This window comes from Oncorhynchus mykiss, chromosome 15, assembly GCF_057628025.1.
Source record: "Oncorhynchus mykiss isolate SJ-2025 chromosome 15, ASM5762802v1, whole genome shotgun sequence".
In the NCBI taxonomy this organism is placed as follows: Eukaryota; Metazoa; Chordata; class Actinopteri; order Salmoniformes; family Salmonidae; genus Oncorhynchus; species Oncorhynchus mykiss.
The window spans coordinates 81,257,067-81,276,041 of NC_143036.1; positions in this window are offsets into that span (position 1 = coordinate 81,257,067).

The window sequence follows — 18,975 nt, forward strand, 5'->3', positions numbered from 1 at the left end:
GAATATCATTAGCCTGGTCAAACTAAGCATGTAACTGTGTTGACAGTCATCGGTCTACAGGTCATTTAGCCAGACAACTCTAGGGAATATCATTAGCCTGGTCAAACTAAGCATGTAACTGTGTGGACAGTCATCGATCTACAGGTCATTCAGCCAGACAACTCTAGGGAATATCATTAGCCTGGTCAAACTAAGCATGTAACTGTGTGGACAGTCATCGATCTACAGGTCATTTAGCCAGACAACTCTAGGGAATATCATTAGCCTGGTCAAACTAAGCATGTAACTGTGTGGACAGTCATCGATCTACAGGTCATTCAGCCAGACAACTCTAGGGAATATCATTAGCCTGGTCAAACTAAGCATGTAACTGTGTGGACAGTCATCGATCTACAGGTCATTTAGCCAGACAACTCTAGGGAATATCATTAGCCTGGTCAAACTAAGCATGTAACTGTGTGGACAGTCATCGATCTACAGGTCATTTAGCCAGACAACTCTAGGGAATATCATTAGCCTGGTCAAACTAAGCATGTAACTGTGTGGACAGTCATCGATCTACAGGTCATTTAGCCAGACAACTCTAGGGAATATCATTAGCCTGGTCAAACTAAGCATGTAACTGTGTGGACAGTCATCGATCTACAGGTCATTTAGCCAGACAACTCTAGGGAATATCATTAGCCTGGTCAAACTAAGCATGTAACTGTGTAGACAGTCATTGATCTACAGGTCATTTAGCCAGACAACTCTAGGGAATATCATTAGCCTGGTCAAACTAAGCATGTAACTGTGTGGACAGTCATCGATCTACAGGTCATTTAGCCAGACAACTCTAGGGAATATCATTAGCCTGGTCAAACTAAGCATGTAACTGTGTGGACAGTCATCGATCTACAGGTCATTTAGCCAGACAACTCTAGGGAATATCATTAGCCTGGTCAAACTAAGCATGTAACTGTGTAGACAGTCATCGGTCTACAGGTCATTTAGCCAGACAACTCTAGGGAATATCATTAGCCTGGTCAAACTAAGCATGTAACTGTGTTGACAGTCATCGGTCTACAGGTCATTTAGCCAGACAACTCTAGGGAATATCATTAGCCTGGTCAAACTAAGCATGTAACTGTGTAGACAGTCATCGGTCTACAGGTCATTTAGCCAGACAACTCTAGGGAATATCATTAGCCTGGTCAAACTAAGCATGTAACTGTGTAGACAGTCATCGGTCTACAGGTCATTTAGCCAGACAACTCTAGGGAATATCATTAGCCTGGTCAAACTAAGCATGTAACTGTGTAGACAGTCATCGGTCTACAGGTCATTTAGCCAGACAACTCTAGGGAATATCATTAGCCTGGTCAAACTAAGCATGTAACTGTGTAGACAGTCATCGGTCTACAGGTCATTTAGCCAGACAACTCTAGGGAATATCATTAGCCTGGTCAAACTAAGCATGTAACTGTGTTGACAGTCATCGGTCTACAGGTCATTTAGCCAGACAACTCTAGGGAATATCATTAGCCTGGTCAAACTAAGCATGTAACTGTGTGGACAGTCATCGATCTACAGGTCATTTAGCCAGACAACTCTAGGGAATATCATTAGCCTGGTCAAACTAATCATGTAACTGTGTAGACAGTCATCGGTCTACAGGTCATTTAGCCAGACAACTCTAGGGAATATCATTAGCCTGGTCAAACTAAGCATGTAACTGTGTTGACAGTCATCGGTCTACAGGTCATTTAGCCAGACAACTCTAGGGAATATCATTAGCCTGGTCAAACTAAGCATGTAACTGTGTGGACAGTCATCGATCTACAGGTCATTTAGCCAGACAACTCTAGGGAATATCATTAGCCTGGTCAAACTAAGCATGTAACTGTGTAGACAGTCATCGGTCTACAGGTCATTTAGCCAGACAACTCTAGGGAATATCATTAGCCTGGTCAAACTAAGCATGTAACTGTGTTGACAGTCATCGGTCTACAGGTCATTTAGCCAGACAACTCTAGGGAATATCATTAGCCTGGTCAAACTAAGCATGTAACTGTGTGGACAGTCATCGATCTACAGGTCATTTAGCCAGACAACTCTAGGGAATATCATTAGCCTGGTCAAACTGAGCACTGTGCCCAGCTTGGCACGTTGGTATGAATGGATTCGGGAGACAGACGCAGGAATGCGTAATAATTATTTAAAAAATGTTTTATCCCAAATTACGGCGTGCCGTGCAAAGGCACAGGGACGAAGACCAAACAAACACGTATTAAAAACACAGGGTAGAAACCCAAAACAAAAAGAGAGAGGAGTACCTCGAATAAATAACACACGCGCACAATCATTAACACTACGGGACAAGACCCGTAATCATCTGTGCACTCCACAATGGCACGAAAGCCCAAAAACACACAGCGCAGGTACTCACACGCACCAACGGGACATTAGAACAAGAATCGACAAGACCATGGAAACCCCAAAAGGCACATAAATACAAATACTACTCAGCTGGAGTACGGGGACAGGTGTGCGTGATGAAAGTTCCGGAGGGATCCGTGACAACAGCTTCGCTTGCTGACCAATGAGAGGTAGGTTGGCCTTGTTCCTGATCTTGACACCTTCAGTATTAATATTACTGGACCGGAACGAGGCGTTACTAGTTGAGGGACATCCTGTGTCATTTGGTTATAAACTCAGCAAAAAAAAAAAAAGAAACGTCTCTTTTTCAGGACCCTGTCTTTCAAAGATCATTCGTAAAAATACAAATAACTTCACAGATTTTCATTGTAAAGTGTTTAAACGCTGTTTCCAATGCTTGTTCAATGAACCAATTAATGAATTAATCAATTTATGAACATGCACCTGTGGAACGGTAGTTAAGACACTAACAGTTTACAGACGGTAGACAATTAAGGTCACAGTTATGAAAACTTAGGACACTAAAGAGGCCTTTCTACTGACTCTGAAAAACACCAAAAGAAAGATGCCCAGGGTCCCTGCTCATCTGCGTGAACGTGCCTTAGGCATGCAGCAAGGAGGCATGAGGACTGCAGATGTGGCCAGGGTCAATAAATTGCAATGTCCGTACTGTGAGATGCCTAAGACAGCGCTACAAGGAGACAGGACAGACGGCTGATCGTCCTTGCAGTGGCAGACCACTTGTAACAACACCTGCACAGGATGACACCTGCGGGACAGGTACAGGATGGAAACAACAACTGCCCGAGTTACACCAGGAACGCACAATCCCTCCATCAGTGCTCAGACTGTCCGCATAGACTGAGACAGGCTGGACTGAGGGCTTGTAGGCCTGTTGTAAGGCAGGTCCTCACCAGACATCACCGGCAACAACATCGCCTATGGGCACAAACCCACCGTCGCTGGACCAGACAGGACTGGCAAAAAGTGCTCTTCACTGACGAGTTGCGGTTTTGTCTCACCAGGGGTGATGGTCGGATTCGCGTTTATCGTTGAAGGAATGAGCGTTACACCGAGGCCTGTACTCTGGAGCGGGATCGATTTGGAGGTGGAGGGTCCATCATGGTCTGGGGCGGTGTGGCACAGCATCATCGGACTGAACTTGTTGTCAATGCAGGCAATCTCAACGCTGAGTGTTTCAGGGAAGACATCCTGCTCCCTTATGTGGTACCCTTCCTGCAGGCTTATCCTCACATGACTCTCCAGCATGACAATGCCACCAGCCATACTGCTCGTTCTTTACGGGATTTCCTGCAAGATAGTAAAGTCAGTGTTCTGCCATGGCCAGAGAAGAGCTCGGATCTCAATCCCATTGAGAACATCTGGGACCTGTTGGATCGGAGGGTGAGGGCAAGGGCCATTCCTCCCCAGAAATGTCAGGGAACTTGCAGGTGTCTTGTTGGAAGAGTGGGGTAACCTCTCACAACAAGAACTGGCAAATCTGGTGCAGTCCATGGAGAGGAGGAGATGCACTGCAGTACTTAATGCAGCTGGTGGCCACACCAGATACTGACTGTTACTTTTGATTTTGACCCCCCCCCCCTTTGTTCAGGGACACATTATTCAATTTCTGTTAGTCACATGTCTGTGGAACTTGTTCAGTTTATGTCTCAGTTGTTGAATCTTGTTATGTTCATACAAATATTTACACGTGTTAAAGTCTGCTGAAAATAAACACAGTTGACAGTGAAAGGACGTTTCTTTTTTTGCTGAGTTCAGTTATCTATGAGCTGTTGAAAATTGTGTTTTACCGGAAACAAAAGTAAACTACCAGAGACAAAACTCTCATCTTCACCCGATGAACGGGATTTACAATAGATTTTATTTTGATTGTTCAGGTTTCACCATCAGCAAAAGTCATTTAAAAAAAAACGTGTAAGTTGATAATTTCCTCACTTTGTGAGGTGCACTGCAGGGCCAAGGAGGGAAGAGGAAAGAAGATCACTTACATTTACCAACTGGTCCAAACCATTTGTTTTTGAGATGTGGTGAAATCCAAAGAAGTGGATATATATATTCATGTCGTTGCTCATTTGTAAAAAAATAAATATTGACACATTACCAGCTCAAACACTTCATCTGCTAAAATGACAAAAGAATTAGTGGATGACTCTAATTTCAGAACCAAAGTGAGGGGACAAAAAACAAAGGCTACATTACCTCCCCTAATCTGATAGTGGTAGTGGGGTGGTAGATGTCTCTCCTACAGCTCTAATCTGATAGTGGTAGTGGGGTTGTAGATGTCTCTCCTACAGCTCTAATCTGATAGTGGTAGTGGGGTGGTAGATGTCTAGTCTCTCCTACAGCTCTAATCTGATAGTGGTAGTGGGGTGGTAGATGTCTCTCCTACAGCCCTAATCTGATAGTGGTAGTGGGGTGGTAGATGTTTAGTCTCTCCTACAGCTCTAATCTGATAGTGGTAGTGGGGTGGTAGATGTTTAGTCTCTCCTACAGCTCTAATCTGATAGTGGTAGTGGGGTGGTAGATGTCTCTCCTACAGCTCTAATCTGGTAGTGGTAGTGGGGTGGTAGATGTCTAGTCTCTCCTACAGCTCTAATCATCTGATAGTGGTAGTGGGGTGGTAGATGTTTAGTCTCTCCTACAGCTCTAATCTGATAGTGGTAGTGGGGTGGTAGATGTTTAGTCTCTCCTACAGCTCTAATCTGATAGTGGTAGTGGGGTGGTAGATGTCTAGTCTCTCCTACAGCTCTAATCTGATAGTGATAGTGGGGTGGTAGATGTCTCTCCTACAGCTCTAATCTGATAGTGGTAGTGGGGTGGTAGATGTCTAGTCTCTCCTACAGCTCTAATCTGATAGTGGTAGTGGGGTGGTAGATGTCTAGGTTCTCCTACAGCTCTAATCTGATAGTGGTAGTGGGGTGGTAGATGTCTCTCCTACAGCTCTAATCTGATAGTGGTAGTGGGGTGGTAGATGTCTAGTCTCTCCTACAGCTCTAATCTGATAGTGGTAGTGGGGTGGTAGATGTCTAGTCTCTCCTACAGCTCTAATCTGATAGTGGTAGTGGGGTGGTAGATGTCTCTCCTACAGCTCTAATCGGATAGTGGTAGTGGGGTGGTAGATGTCTAGTCTCTCCTACAGCTCTAATCTGATAGCGGTAGTGGGGTGGTAGATGTCTAGTCTCTCCTACAGCTCTAATCTGATAGTGGTAGTGGGGTGGTAGATGTCTCTCCTACAGCTCTAATCTGATAGTGGTAGTGGGGTGGTAGATGTCTCTCCTACAGCTCTAATCTGATAGTGGTAGTGGGGTGGTAGATGTCTCTCCTACAGCTCTAATCTGATAGTGGTAGTGGGGTGGTAGATGTCTCTCCTACAGCTCTAATCTGATAGTGGTAGTGGGGTGGTAGATGTTTAGTCTCTCCTACAGCTCTAATCTGATAGTGGTAGTGGGGTGGTAGATGTCTCTCCTACAGCTCTAATCTGGTAGTGGTAGTGGGGTGGTAGATGTCTCTCCTACAGCTCTAATCTGATAGTGGTAGTGGGGTGGTAGATGTCTAGTCTCTCCTACAGCTCTAATCTGATAGTGGTAGTGGGGTGGTAGATGTCTAGTCTCTCCTACAGCTCTAATCTGATAGTGGTAGTGGGGTGGTAGATGTCTCTCCTACAGCTCTAATCTGATAGTGGTAGTGGGGTGGTAGATGTCTCTCCTACAGCTCTAATCTGATAGTGGTAGTGGGGTGGTAGATGTCTAGTCTCTCCTACAGCTCTAATCTGATAGTGGTAGTGGGGTGGTAGATGTCTCTCCTACAGCTCTAATCTGATAGTGGTAGTGGGGTGGTAGATGTTTAGTCTCTCCTACAGCTCTAATCTGATAGTGGTAGTGGGGTGGTAGATGTCTCTCCTACAGCTCTAATCTGATAGTGGTAGTGGGGTGGTAGATGTCTAGTCTCTCCTACAGCTCTAATCTGATAGTGGTAGTGGGGTGGTAGATGTTTAGTCTCTCCTACTGCTCTAATCTGATAGTGGTAGTGGGGTGGTAGATGTCTCTCCTACAGCTCTAATCTGATAGTGGTAGTGGGGTGGTAGATGTCTCTCCTACAGCTCTAATCTGATAGTGGTAGTGGGGTGGTAGATGTTTAGTCTCTCCTACAGCTCTAATCTGATAGTGGTAGTGGGGTGGTAGATGTTTAGTCTCTCCTACAGCTCTAATCTGATAGTGGTAGTGGGGTGGTAGATGTCTCTCCTACAGCTCTAATCTGATAGTGGTAGTGGGGTGGTAGATGTCTCTCCTACAGCTCTAATCTGATAGTGGTAGTGGGGTGGTAGATGTCTCTCCTACAGCTCTAATCTGATAGTGGTAGTGGGGTGGTAGATGTCTAGTCTCTCCTACAGCTCTAATCTGATAGTGGTAGTGGGGTGGTAGATGTTTAGTCTCTCCTACAGCTCTAATCTGATAGTGGTAGTGGGGTGGTAGATGTCTCTCCTACAGCTCTAATCTGATAGTGGTAGTGGGGTGGTAGATGTCTCTCCTACAGCTCTAATCTGATAGTGGTAGTGGGGTGGTAGATGTCTCTCCTACAGCTCTAATCTGATAGTGGTAGTGGGGTGGTAGATGTCTAGTCTCTCCTACAGCTCTAATCTGATAGTGGTAGTGGGGTGTTAGATGTCTCTCCTACAGCTCTAATCTGGTAGTGGTAGTGGGGTGGTAGATGTCTAGTCTCTCCTACAGCTCTAATCTGATAGTGGTAGTGGGGTGGTAGATGTCTAGTCTCTCCTACAGCTCTAATCTGATAGTGGTAGTGGGGTGGTAGATGTCTCTCCTACAGCCCTAATCTGATAGTGTTAGTGGAGTGGTAGATGTTTAGTCTCTCCTACAGCTCTAATCTGATCCTCATCCACCCTCTCTCACCGTCCCTCACTCCTCTCCTCCTCCTCCCACTCTCACCGTCCCTCACTCCTCTCCTCCTCCACCCTCTCCCACCGTCCCTCACTCCTCTCCTCCTCCTCCCTCTCTCACCGTCCCTCACTCCTCTCCTCCTCCTCCCACTCTCACCGTCCCTCGCTCCTCTCCTCCTCCTCCCTCTCTCACCGTCCTTCACTCCTATCCTCCTCCACCCTCACTCCAACACCCACTCTCACCGTCCCTCACTCCTCTCCTCCTCCTCCCACTCTCACCGTCCCTCACTCCTCTCCTCCTCCTCCCACTCTCACCGTCCCTCACTCCTCTCCTCCTCCTCCCTCTCTCACCGTCCTTCACTCCTATCCTCCTCCACCCTCACTCCAACACCCACTCTCACCATCTCTCACTCCTCTCCTCCTCCACCCTCTCTCACCACCCCTCACTCCTCTCCTCCTCCACCCTCTCTCACCACCCCTCACTCCTCTCCTCCTCCACCCTCTCTCACCACCCCTCACTCCTCTCCTCCTCCACCCTCTCTCACCACCCCTCACTCCTCTCCTCCTCCACCCTCTCTCACCATCCCTCACTCCGCTCCTCCTCCACCCTCTCTCACTTCTCTCCTCCTCCACCCTCACTCCATCACCCTCTCTCACTCCTCTCCTCCTCCACCCTCTCTCACCACCCCTCACTTCTCTCCTCCTCCACCCTCACTCCATCACCCTCTCTCACCATCCCCCTCTTTAATCCCAGCTTGGCTGCTGAGATCTCTTCCTCACAACCAGACACACAGACGGCCCAATCCAAACACTATGTCCACAGGAAGTGAACACACACACACACACACACACACACACACACACACACACACACACACACACACACACACACACACACACACACACACACACACACACACACACACACACACACACTGTACAGACCAGACCACTCAGGGTTCACCGACCCACCAGACAGGGACAACAAAGAAACTACTTTTAGAATCAGGAACAAGACAGGCTTCCCAAAAGGCACCCTATTCCCTATGTAGTACACTACTATAGACCAGAGCCCTATTCCCTATATAGTACACTACTTTAGACCAGAGCCCTATTCCCTATGTAATACACTACTATAGACCAGAGCCCTATTCCCTATGTAGTGCACTACTTTAGACCAGAGCCCTAGTCCCTATATAGTACACTACTTTAGACCAGAGCCCTATTCCCTATATAGTGCACTACTTTAGACCAGAGCCCTATTCCCTATATAGTGCACTACTTTAGACCAGAGCCCTATTCCCTATATAGTGCACTACTTTAGACCAGAGCCCTATTCCCTATATAGTGCACTACTTTAGACCAGAGCCCTATTCCCTATATAGTCCACTACTATAGACCAGAGCCCTATTCCCTATATAGTGCACTACTTTAGACCAGGTCCCTATGGGAAATGCGTTGGCATTTGGAACGCAGAAAATGCGAAATGCAGTTTCACACATCTCAAGAGGCTTCCTCTCAGTCATCCTGCCTGTCCCAGCTAGTGTAGGGGTCAATTAGGGGTCAATGTATTTCCTCATCTAGGGAATGGGATGTAGTGATCTCACGATACATGGCCCCATTCATTCTTTCCTTTACACGGATCAGTCGTCCTGGTCCCTTTGCAGAAAAACAGCCACAAAGCATGATGCTTCCACCCCCATGCTTCACAGTAGGTATGGTGTTCTTTGGATGCAACTCAGCATTCTTTGTCCTCCAAAAACAACGAGTTGAGTTTTTACCAAAAAGTTCTATGTTGGTTTCATCTGACCATATGACATTCTCCCAATCTTCTTCTGGATCATCCAAATGCTCTCTAGCAAACTTCAGACAGGCCTGGACATGTACTGGCTTAAGCAGGGAGACACGTCTGGCACTGCAGGATTTGAGTCCCTGGCGGCGTAGTGTGTTACTGATGGTAGGCTTTGTTACTTTGGTCCCAGCTCTCTGCAGGTCATTCACTAGGTCCCCCCGTGTGGTTCTGGGATTTTTGAGCACTGTTCTTGTGATCGTTTTGACCCCACGGGGTGAGATCTTGCGTGGAGCCCCAGATCGAGGGAGATTATCAGTGGTCTTGTATGTCTTCCCATTGTGTATAGATTGATGATGTGAAAAAAATGATTGAATCCATTTTAGAATAAGGCTGTAACGTAACAAAATGTGGAAAAAGTCAAGGGGGTCTGAATACTTTTCCAAATGCTCTGTATACACAAGCCACGTTTTACCAGACATTCTCACTCCCAGACACTCTCAGACCCTGTTCTCTGTTACAGAGAAACACAGGACCACGGCAGACAGACCACACTCTCAGACCCTGTTCTCTGTTACAGAGAAACACAGGACCACAGCAGACAGACCACACTCTCAGAACCTGTTCTCTGTTACAGAGAAACACAGGACCACAGCAGACAGACCACACTCTCAGACCCTGTTCTCTGTTACAGAGAAACACAGGACCACAGCAGACAGACCACACTCTCAGACCCTGTTCTCTGTTACAGAGAAACACAGGACCACAGCAGACAGACCACACTCTCAGAACCTGTTCTCTGTTACAGAGAAACACAGGACCACAGCAGACAGACCACACTCTCAGACCCTGTTCTCTGTCACAGAGAAACACAGGACCACAGCAGACAGACCACACTCCCAGACCCTGTTCTCTGTCACAGAGAAACACAGGACCACAGCAGACAGACCACACTCTCAGACCCTGTTCTCTGTCACAGAGAAGCACATCTCTGGGTATACGGGACCACAGCAGACAGACCACACTCTCAGACCCTGTTCTCTGTCACAGAGAAGCACATCTCTGGGTATACGGGACCACAGCAGACAGACCACACTCTCAGAACCTGTTCTCTGTCACAGAGAAGCACATCTCTGGGTATACGGGACCACGGCAGACAGACCACACTCTCAGACCCTGTTCTCTGTCACAGAGAAGCACATCTCTGGGTATACGGGACCACAGCAGACAGACCACACTCTCAGAACCTGTTCTCTGTTACAGAGAAACACAGATAGACTCTGTCCTACCATGAGAAGGTCCCTGTATTCCCTAAGCTCCTGGGATTCACTACAGAGGTTAAAGGGAATATGAATGAGTCAACCTACATACCAGGTTACGCCCATAGAGTTAGAAGGATCCTATTTACTATTGAACCATTCTACATCCTTCCACAAAACATGAGTCACACTGTAACTTTAACACAGTTTCGGTAGCGACGCCTCCTCTTTCTGAATGAATTTGTGGAGGGTGGTGGGGGGGGGGGGGGGTGACTAACTGTCCATAGCCTCTTCATCCTGACTGTGTTGTAAACAATGATGGACCGGCAAACGATTGCTCCTTGAATGAACATGAAAGACACAGTCATCATGAGTCATGACTGAGATAAAAGGAAGGAAGGATGGAAGGATGGAAGGGAGGGAGGGAGGGAAGGAAGGAAGGAAGGAAGGAAGGAAGGAAGGAAGGAAGGAAGGAAGGAAGGAAGGAAGGAAGGAAGGAAGGAAGGAAGGAAGGAAGGAAGGAAGGAGAAAGCCACATCAGAAGACAACAGGCAGATAGAAAGTCTATTCACTGGACAAGGTGTCTGTAACCTGCTCTACAAGGTGTCTGTAACCTGCTCTACAAGGTGTCTGTAACCTGCTCTACAAGGTGTCTGTAACCTGCTCTACAAGGTGTCTGTAACCGGCTATAAACAAGGTGTCTGTAACCGGCTCTTTGTCCCCATAATCCTCTGATCCTGAGTGACTCCTCCTGAGTTCCTGTTGTTCTACTTTGACTCAGGTGACATAGGAGACACTCTCCAGTTTCCTCTCCTCCCCATTTTCCTCCTTCCCCTCTTCCACCTCCTCATTCTTCAGTCTCCACTCCTGCTTCACCTCTTTCGCCACCTCTTCCTCCTCCACCTGCCCTCCTCCTCGTCCTCCACCTGTAACTCCTTTTCCTCCTCCACCTCTTCCTCCTCCTCCACCTCCTCCTCCACCTCTTCCTCCTCCACCTCTTCCTCCTCCTCCTCCTCCACCTCCTCCTCCTCCACCTGTAACTCCTTTTCCTCCTCCACCTCCCCTCCTCCACCTGTTCCTCCTCCTCTACCTCCTCCTCCGCCACCTCCTCCTCCACCTCCTCTCCCTCCTCCTCCACCTGTTCCTCTTCCTCGTCCTCTTCCTCCACCTCTTCCTCCACCTCCTCCTCCTCCCCCACCTCTTCCTCATCCACCTATTCCTCCTCCACCTCTTCCTCCACCTCCTCCTCCCCCACCTCTTCCTCATCCACCTCTTCCTCCTTCTCCTCCACCTCCCCCACCTATTCCTCCTCCACCTCCTCCTCCTCCTCCACCTCTTCCTCCTCCTCCCTTAATTTTCCAGTCCGCATCCTTCTCCACCTCCTCCTCTTCCTCCCGCTCTTATTCCTCCTCCTCTACCTGTTCCTCCTCCTCCTCCCCTCCTCCTCCTGACACCCAGAATCTATCTGGGTGTCAGGACGTGCAGGTCTGAGTCAGAACTCTACAATATGATCATGTAACTAACTACATGTGCATGTGTACTGTGCTGCCTGCTAGAAGGAGGGAGGGAGAGAGACGGTGCCTCAAACTTTCTGTGTACGTGAGTGTGTGAGGTTATGAATGTGTGTGTGAGTTTATGAATGTGTGTGTGAGTTTATGAATGTGTGTGTGAGGTTATGAATGTGTGTGTGAGGTTATGAATGTGTGTGTGAGTTTATGAATGTGTGTGTGAGTTTATGAATGTGTGTGTGAGGTTATGAATGTGTGTGAGTTTATGAATGTGTGTGTGAGTTTATGAATGAATGGGGGCGGAGGTCACATGGGCGGCCGTAAGAGGGATGACAGTCTGACTGTTTATTCTGTGACAGTGGTCTACTGAGTCACACACACACACGGGCGGGGCGGAGGCGGTGGTGACTCACATCGCTGTCCCCAAGCTCGCGTGCTGCGGCAGGGGAACACAGTCATCGAGGAACAATTTCCCCTCTCACACTCTCTCTCTCTCTCTCTCTCTCTCTGTCTCTCTCTCTCTCTGCCTCTCTCTCTCTCTCTCACTCTCCTTCTCCCTCTCCCTCTCTCTCACTCTCCTTCTCCCTCTCTCTCTCTCTCTCTCTCTCCCCCTCTCTCTCTCTCTCTCTCCCCCCCTCTCTCTCTCTCTCCCCCTCTCTCTCTCTCTCTCTCTCTCATAGACACACTATCTTGGCAGGACCTCAGAAAAAAGTAATCGAGGAACAATTTCTACTCTCCCTCTTTAGCTACCTCTCTGGCTCTCCTCTCTCTCTCTCTCTGTCTCTCTCTCTCTCTCTCTGGCTCTCCTCTCTCTCTCTCTGGCTCTCTTCTCTCTCTCTCTGGCTCTCCTCTCTCTCTCTCTCTGGCTCTCCTCTCTCCCTCTCTCTGGCTCTCCTCTCTCTCTCTCTCTGGCTCTCTCTCTGTCTCTCTCTCTCTCTGGCTCTCCTCTCTCTCTCTCTGGCTCTCTTCTCTCTCTCTCTCTGGCTCTCCTCTCTCTCTCTGGCTCTCCTCTCTCCCTCTCTCTCAGGCTCTCTCTCTCTCAGGCTCTCATCTATCTCTCTCTCTCTCTCTCTGGCTCTCTCTCTCTCTCTCTGGCTCTCCTCTCTCTTTTTTTCTTCTCTCCCTGTGAGTCATTTTGGTTTCAGTTTGCCCCCTGCTTCCCTCCCCTCCCCTCCACTCCTCCCCTCCCCTCCTCTCTCCTCCCCTCCCCTCCCCTTCCCTCCCCTCCACTCCTCCTCTCTCCTCCCCTCCCCTCCCCTCGCCTCCCCTCTCCTCCCCTCTCATCCTCCTTGGCTGTGTAAATGACCTCATGTTAATGAAGTCCAGACTTGGCCTGAGTCCCAAATGGCTCCCTGTTCCCTATATAGCGCACTAGTTTTAACCTGAGTCCTATGGGCCCTGGTCTAAAGTAGTGCACCAACATAGGGAATAGTGTGCCATTTGGGATGTCACCCATAATGGGTAAAGAGAACCGTGGCAGCAGAACCTCCCCCTGCAGTTGGTGCATTAAACCAGCCCTGTGGACTATGTGTGAGTGTGTGTGTGTGTGTGTGTGTGTGTGTGTGTGTGTGTGTATATGTGTGTGTGCGTGTGTATGTGTGTGTGTGTGTATGTGTGTGTGTGTGTGACCAGCCTCTAAACAGAGTAACTGTGCACCATTCACATTTGTGTCTGAATCATAGACAGGCGTGCTAGTCACCCAAATGCCTCCTCACATTCTCTGGCAGCTCCACCGCTATGAGTCAACGGGACTTTCTCAGCCCCCTGGGGTGCGTCCCAAACGGCATCTTATTCTCTATACGGAGCACTACTTTAGGCCAGAGTCTGGTGAAACGTTGTGCACTACATAGGGTTCAGGGTGCCATGTGAGACACGATCCATGTGGATTGGTTTAGAATATCCGCTCGGCATGACCAAGAAGCCCCTTGGCAAATGTGGAATAGCATTTATAAAGATATAAACAAACCTCCTGTAAAACTACTACTTAATACACATCCTCTCTCCTGTATTAATAAACAAACCTCCTGTAAAACTATTACTTAATACACATCCTCTCTCCTGTATTAATAAACAAACCTCCTGTAAAACTACTACTTAATACACATCCTCTCTCTCACCTGGACAGAGTTAACCTGAACATTCAGTAACCTCACCTGGACAGAGTTAACCTGAACATTCATTCACCTCACCTGGACAGAGTTAACCTGAACATTCAGTAACCTCACCTGGACAGAGTTAACCTGAACATTCAGTAACCTCACCTGGACAGAGTTAACCTGAACATTCAGTAACCTCACCTGGACAGAGTTAACCTGAGCATTCAGTAACCTCACCTGGACAGAGTTAACCTGAACATTCAGTAACCTCACCTGGACAGAGTTAACCTGAACATTCAGTAACCTCACCTGAACATTCATTAACCTCACCTGGACAGAGTTAACCTGAACATTCAGTAACCTCACCTGGACAGAGTTAACCTGAACATTCAGTAACCTCACCTGGACAGAGTTAACCTGAACATTCATTAACCTCACCTGGACAGAGTTAACCTGAACATTCAGTAACCTCACCTGGACAGAGTTAACCTGAACATTCAGTAACCTCACCTGGACAGAGTTAACCTGAACATTCAGTAACCTCACCTGGACAGAGTTAACCTGAACATTCAGTAACCTCACCTGAACATTCATTAACCTCACCTGGACAGAGTTAACCTGAACATTCAGTAACCTCACCTGGACAGAGTTAACCTGAACATTCATTAACCTCACCTGGACAGAGTTAACCTGAACATTCATTCACCTCACCTGGACAGAGTTAACCTGAACATTCATTAACCTCACCTGGACAGAGTTAACCTGAACATTCATTCACCTCACCTGGACAGAGTTAACCTCAGCTACTGGACCAGGTCATTGTTGAAGGGTTATGTTGTTGTCCTCAGGTGAGATGGCGAGAATCACACACCTGTAGAACAAAGTAGAACATGTTATGAAGGAGGTTAATTGTGCCAACCGTTTCATATGCCGACTGACTGGACAAGTCAGCTTCTAAACGCATAATAACAGACGATTAGTGAAGTACAACAATCAGTTGGACTTCAGATGACCTCAGACCGGCTCCAACATCGATATTTCCTGATGGGGGGGGGGGACGTATATGACAGAAATAAACAGGAAGTTGGCCTACAATGCTGACTGAGGATGAAGAGCAGTGCAATGCAATTTCCTTGTCATTCTACAAATAGAAAGATATTTGTTTTAAGTCTGGGATTCTTCCGTAAAGCACTTTGTGACCTCGGCTGATGTCAACAACAAAAAAAAACACACAAAATAAGTGGCTTTATAAATAAATGTGATTGTTTGTTTGTATTGACGTTGTTATATCATTTCCAGCCAAGCTGGGCTGTTATAGACCGTCTGTCGGGCGCCATTTTATCAGCTCCCACTGCGCCACTATCGTTGGGGTAAGGGACTCGACCTTGTGGATGTGCAACGTAAAGTCTGTGTAAACTCTTACTGTAAATCGTTGCTGGATGGCACTCTGACTCGAGCTCCCCGAAGTGGGAACAACAAGGTGCCAATGATTACGCTGGTAAAATGGCCGCCTCAACTTGATTTCAGTTCATTGCCAGGTGATCGTGGCTCGTAATCGCACAGGGTCGGCTGAAATGTAATCGCACAGGGTCGGCTGAAATGTAATCGCACAGGGTCGGCTGAAATGTAATCGCACAGGGTCGGCTGAAATGTAATCGCACAGGGTCGGCTGAAATGTAATCGCACAGGGTCGGCTGAAATGTAATCGCACAGGGTCGGCTGAAATGTCAAAACCAACCATGTTGTGTGCTACATTTTACAGGTCTGTAATTTAGCAGACGCTCTTGTCCAGAGCGACTTACAGTTCAGTACATTCACCTTCAGATAGCTAGGTGGACCAGTCATAGTCAGTACATTCACCTTCAGATAGCTAGGTGGACCAGTCATAGTCAGTACATTCATCTCCAGATAGCTAGGTGAGACAACCACATATCTCAGTCATAGTCAGTACATTTTTCCTCAATAACATAGCTGTAAGTAGAGTCAGAGCTAGAATGGGGGATGGGGGTGGGGGGGTGGGGGTCGAGGTGAGGAGAAGGATTATTTAAGATACTGTTTGAAGACGTAGGGTTTCAGATGTTTTCGGAAGATGGGCAGGGACTCTGCTGTCCCTGTTTCAGGGGGAAACTGGTTCCACCATTGGGGGGACAGGACAGAGAAGAGCTTGGACTGGGCTGAGAGGAAGCTGCCTTCCCGTAGGGGTGAGAGGGCCAAGACACCTGGGGAGGGAGAACGGAAATCTCGGGCTCTGTGTTAAGGGTCTTACATGGTTTAATATTGTCACAATCAGTGGTGTCAAATGCTGCAACATTATTCTAGATATATTTTCCTGCAGTCTTTGAGAAATGATGATCTTTTAATTTGGAAAAATGGATTGACTGGTCAATTGACATGGACTGGCTGCGTTAAACTTCAACACCGTGCTTGTACTACCATCTAGTGGCCACAGTGGAGTACTGCACCAAGAACAACAACAACTTTTTTTTTGCCAAAAGATCCCAGAACAGCCAATTCAGTCATCGAAATCTTTATAAAACATAATAATATATGTATTTTGATGAATGAAACTGTGTTATGTTAATTTTGTTAGTATGCAGACATACGTAGTTTAATGATGAGGTGCTCTGTGTTACAAACAGTGGTCTGTGTGAGTTTTGATGAGGTGCTCTGTGTTACAAACAGTGGTCTGTGTGAGTTTTGATGAGGTGCTCTGTGTTACATACAAATAGTGGTGTGTGTGAGTAATGATGAGGTGTGTTGTGTTTCAAATAGTGGTGTGTGTGAGTTATGATGAGGTGCTCTGTGTTACATACAAACAGTGGTGTGTGTGAGTAATGATGAGGTGTGTTGTGTTTCAAATAGTGGTCTGTGTGAGTTTTGATGAGGTGCTCCGTGTTACAAACAGCGAGTCAATGGTGATGCATCTAAAACCACACACAAGTACCTCACCACAACTAAATCACGTCCTGTCTCGCTTTCTCAGCAAGAAACAGAATCAGACTCAGACAGCAAGAAACATAATCAGAACCAGACAGCTAGAAACAGAATCAGAACCAGACAGTTCTAAACAGAAACAGACCCAGACAGCAAGAAACAGAATCAGACCCAGACAGCAAGAAACAGAATCAGAACCAGACAGTTCTAAACAGAATCAGAACCAGACAGTTAGAAACAGAATCAGAACCAGACAGCTAGAAACAGAATCAGAACCAGACAGTTAGAAACAGAATCAGACCCAGACAGTTAGAAACAGAATCAGACCCAGACAGCAAGAAACAGAATCAGAACCAGACAGTTCTAAACAGAATCAGAACCAGACAGTTAGAAACAGAATCAGACCCAGACAGCAAGAAACAGAATCAGAACCAGACAGTTCTAAACAGAATCAGAACCAGACAGTTAGAAACAGAAACAGAACCAGACAGCTAGAAACAGAATCAGAACCAGACAGTTAGAAACAGAATCAGACCCAGACAGTTAGAAACAGAATCAGACCCAGACAGCAAGAAACAGAATCAGAACCAGACAGTTCTAAACAGAATCAGAACCAGACAGTTAGAAACAGAATCAGACCCAGACAGCAAGAAACAGAATCAGAACCAGACAGTTCTAAACAGAATCAGAACCAGACAGTTAGAAACAGAATCAGACCCAGACAGCAAGAAACAGAATCAGAACCAGACAGTTAGAAACAGAATCAGAACCAGACAGTTAGAAACAGAATCAGAACCAGACAGTTAGAAACAGAATCAGAACCAGACAGTTCTAAACAGAATCAGAACCAGACAGCAAGAAACAGAATCAGAACCAGACAGTTAGAAACAGAATCAGAACCAGACAGTTAGAAACAGAATCAGAACCAGACAGTTAGAAACAGAATCAGAACCAGACAGTTCTAAACAGAAACAGACCCAGACAGCAAGAAACAGAATCAGAACCAGACAGTTAGAAACAGAATCAGAACCAGACAGTTAGAAACAGAATCAGAACCAGACAGTTAGAAACAGAATCAGACCCAGACAGCAAGAAACAGAATCAGAACCAGACAGCAAGAAACAGAATCAGAACCAGACAGTTCTAAACAGAAACAGACCCAGACAGTTAGAAACAGAATCAGACCCAGACAGTTAGAAACAGAATCAGAACCAGACAGTTAGAAACAGAATCAGAACCAGACAGTTAGAAACAGAATCAGAACCAGACAGTTCTAAACAGAAACAGACCCAGACAGCAAGAAACAGAATCAGAACCAGACAGTTAGAAACAGAATCAGAACCAGACAGTTAGAAACAGAATCAGAACCAGACAGTTAGAAACAGAATCAGACCCAGACAGCAAGAAACAGAATCAGAACCAGACAGTTAGAAACAGAATCAGACCCAGACAGTTAGAATCAGACCCAGACAGTTAGAAACAGAATCAGACCCAGACAGTTAGAATCAGAACCAGACAGTTAGAAACAGAACCAGACCCAGACAGTTATAAACAGAAACAGAACCAGACAGCAAGAAACAGAATCAGAACCAGACAGTTAGAAACAGAATCAGACCCAGACAGTTAGAAACAGAATCAGACCCAGACAGTTAGAAACAGAATCAGAACCAGACAGCAAGAAACAGAATCAGAACCAGACAGCAAGAAACAGAATCAGAACCAGACAGCAAGAAACAGAATCAGAACCAGACAGCAAGAAACAGAATCAGAACCAGACAGTTAGAAACAGAATCAGACCCAGACAGTTAGAAACAGAATCAGACCCAGACAGTTAGAATCAGAACCAGACAGTTAGAAACAGAACCAGACAGTTAGAAACAGAAACAGAACCAGACAGTTATAAACAGAAACAGAACCAGACAGTGAGAAACAGAACCAGACAGTTAGAAACAGAACCAGACAGTTAGAAACAGAACCAGACAGTTAGAAACAGAACCAGACAGTTAGAAACAGAACCAGACAGTGAGAAACAGAACCAGACAGTTAGAAACAGAAC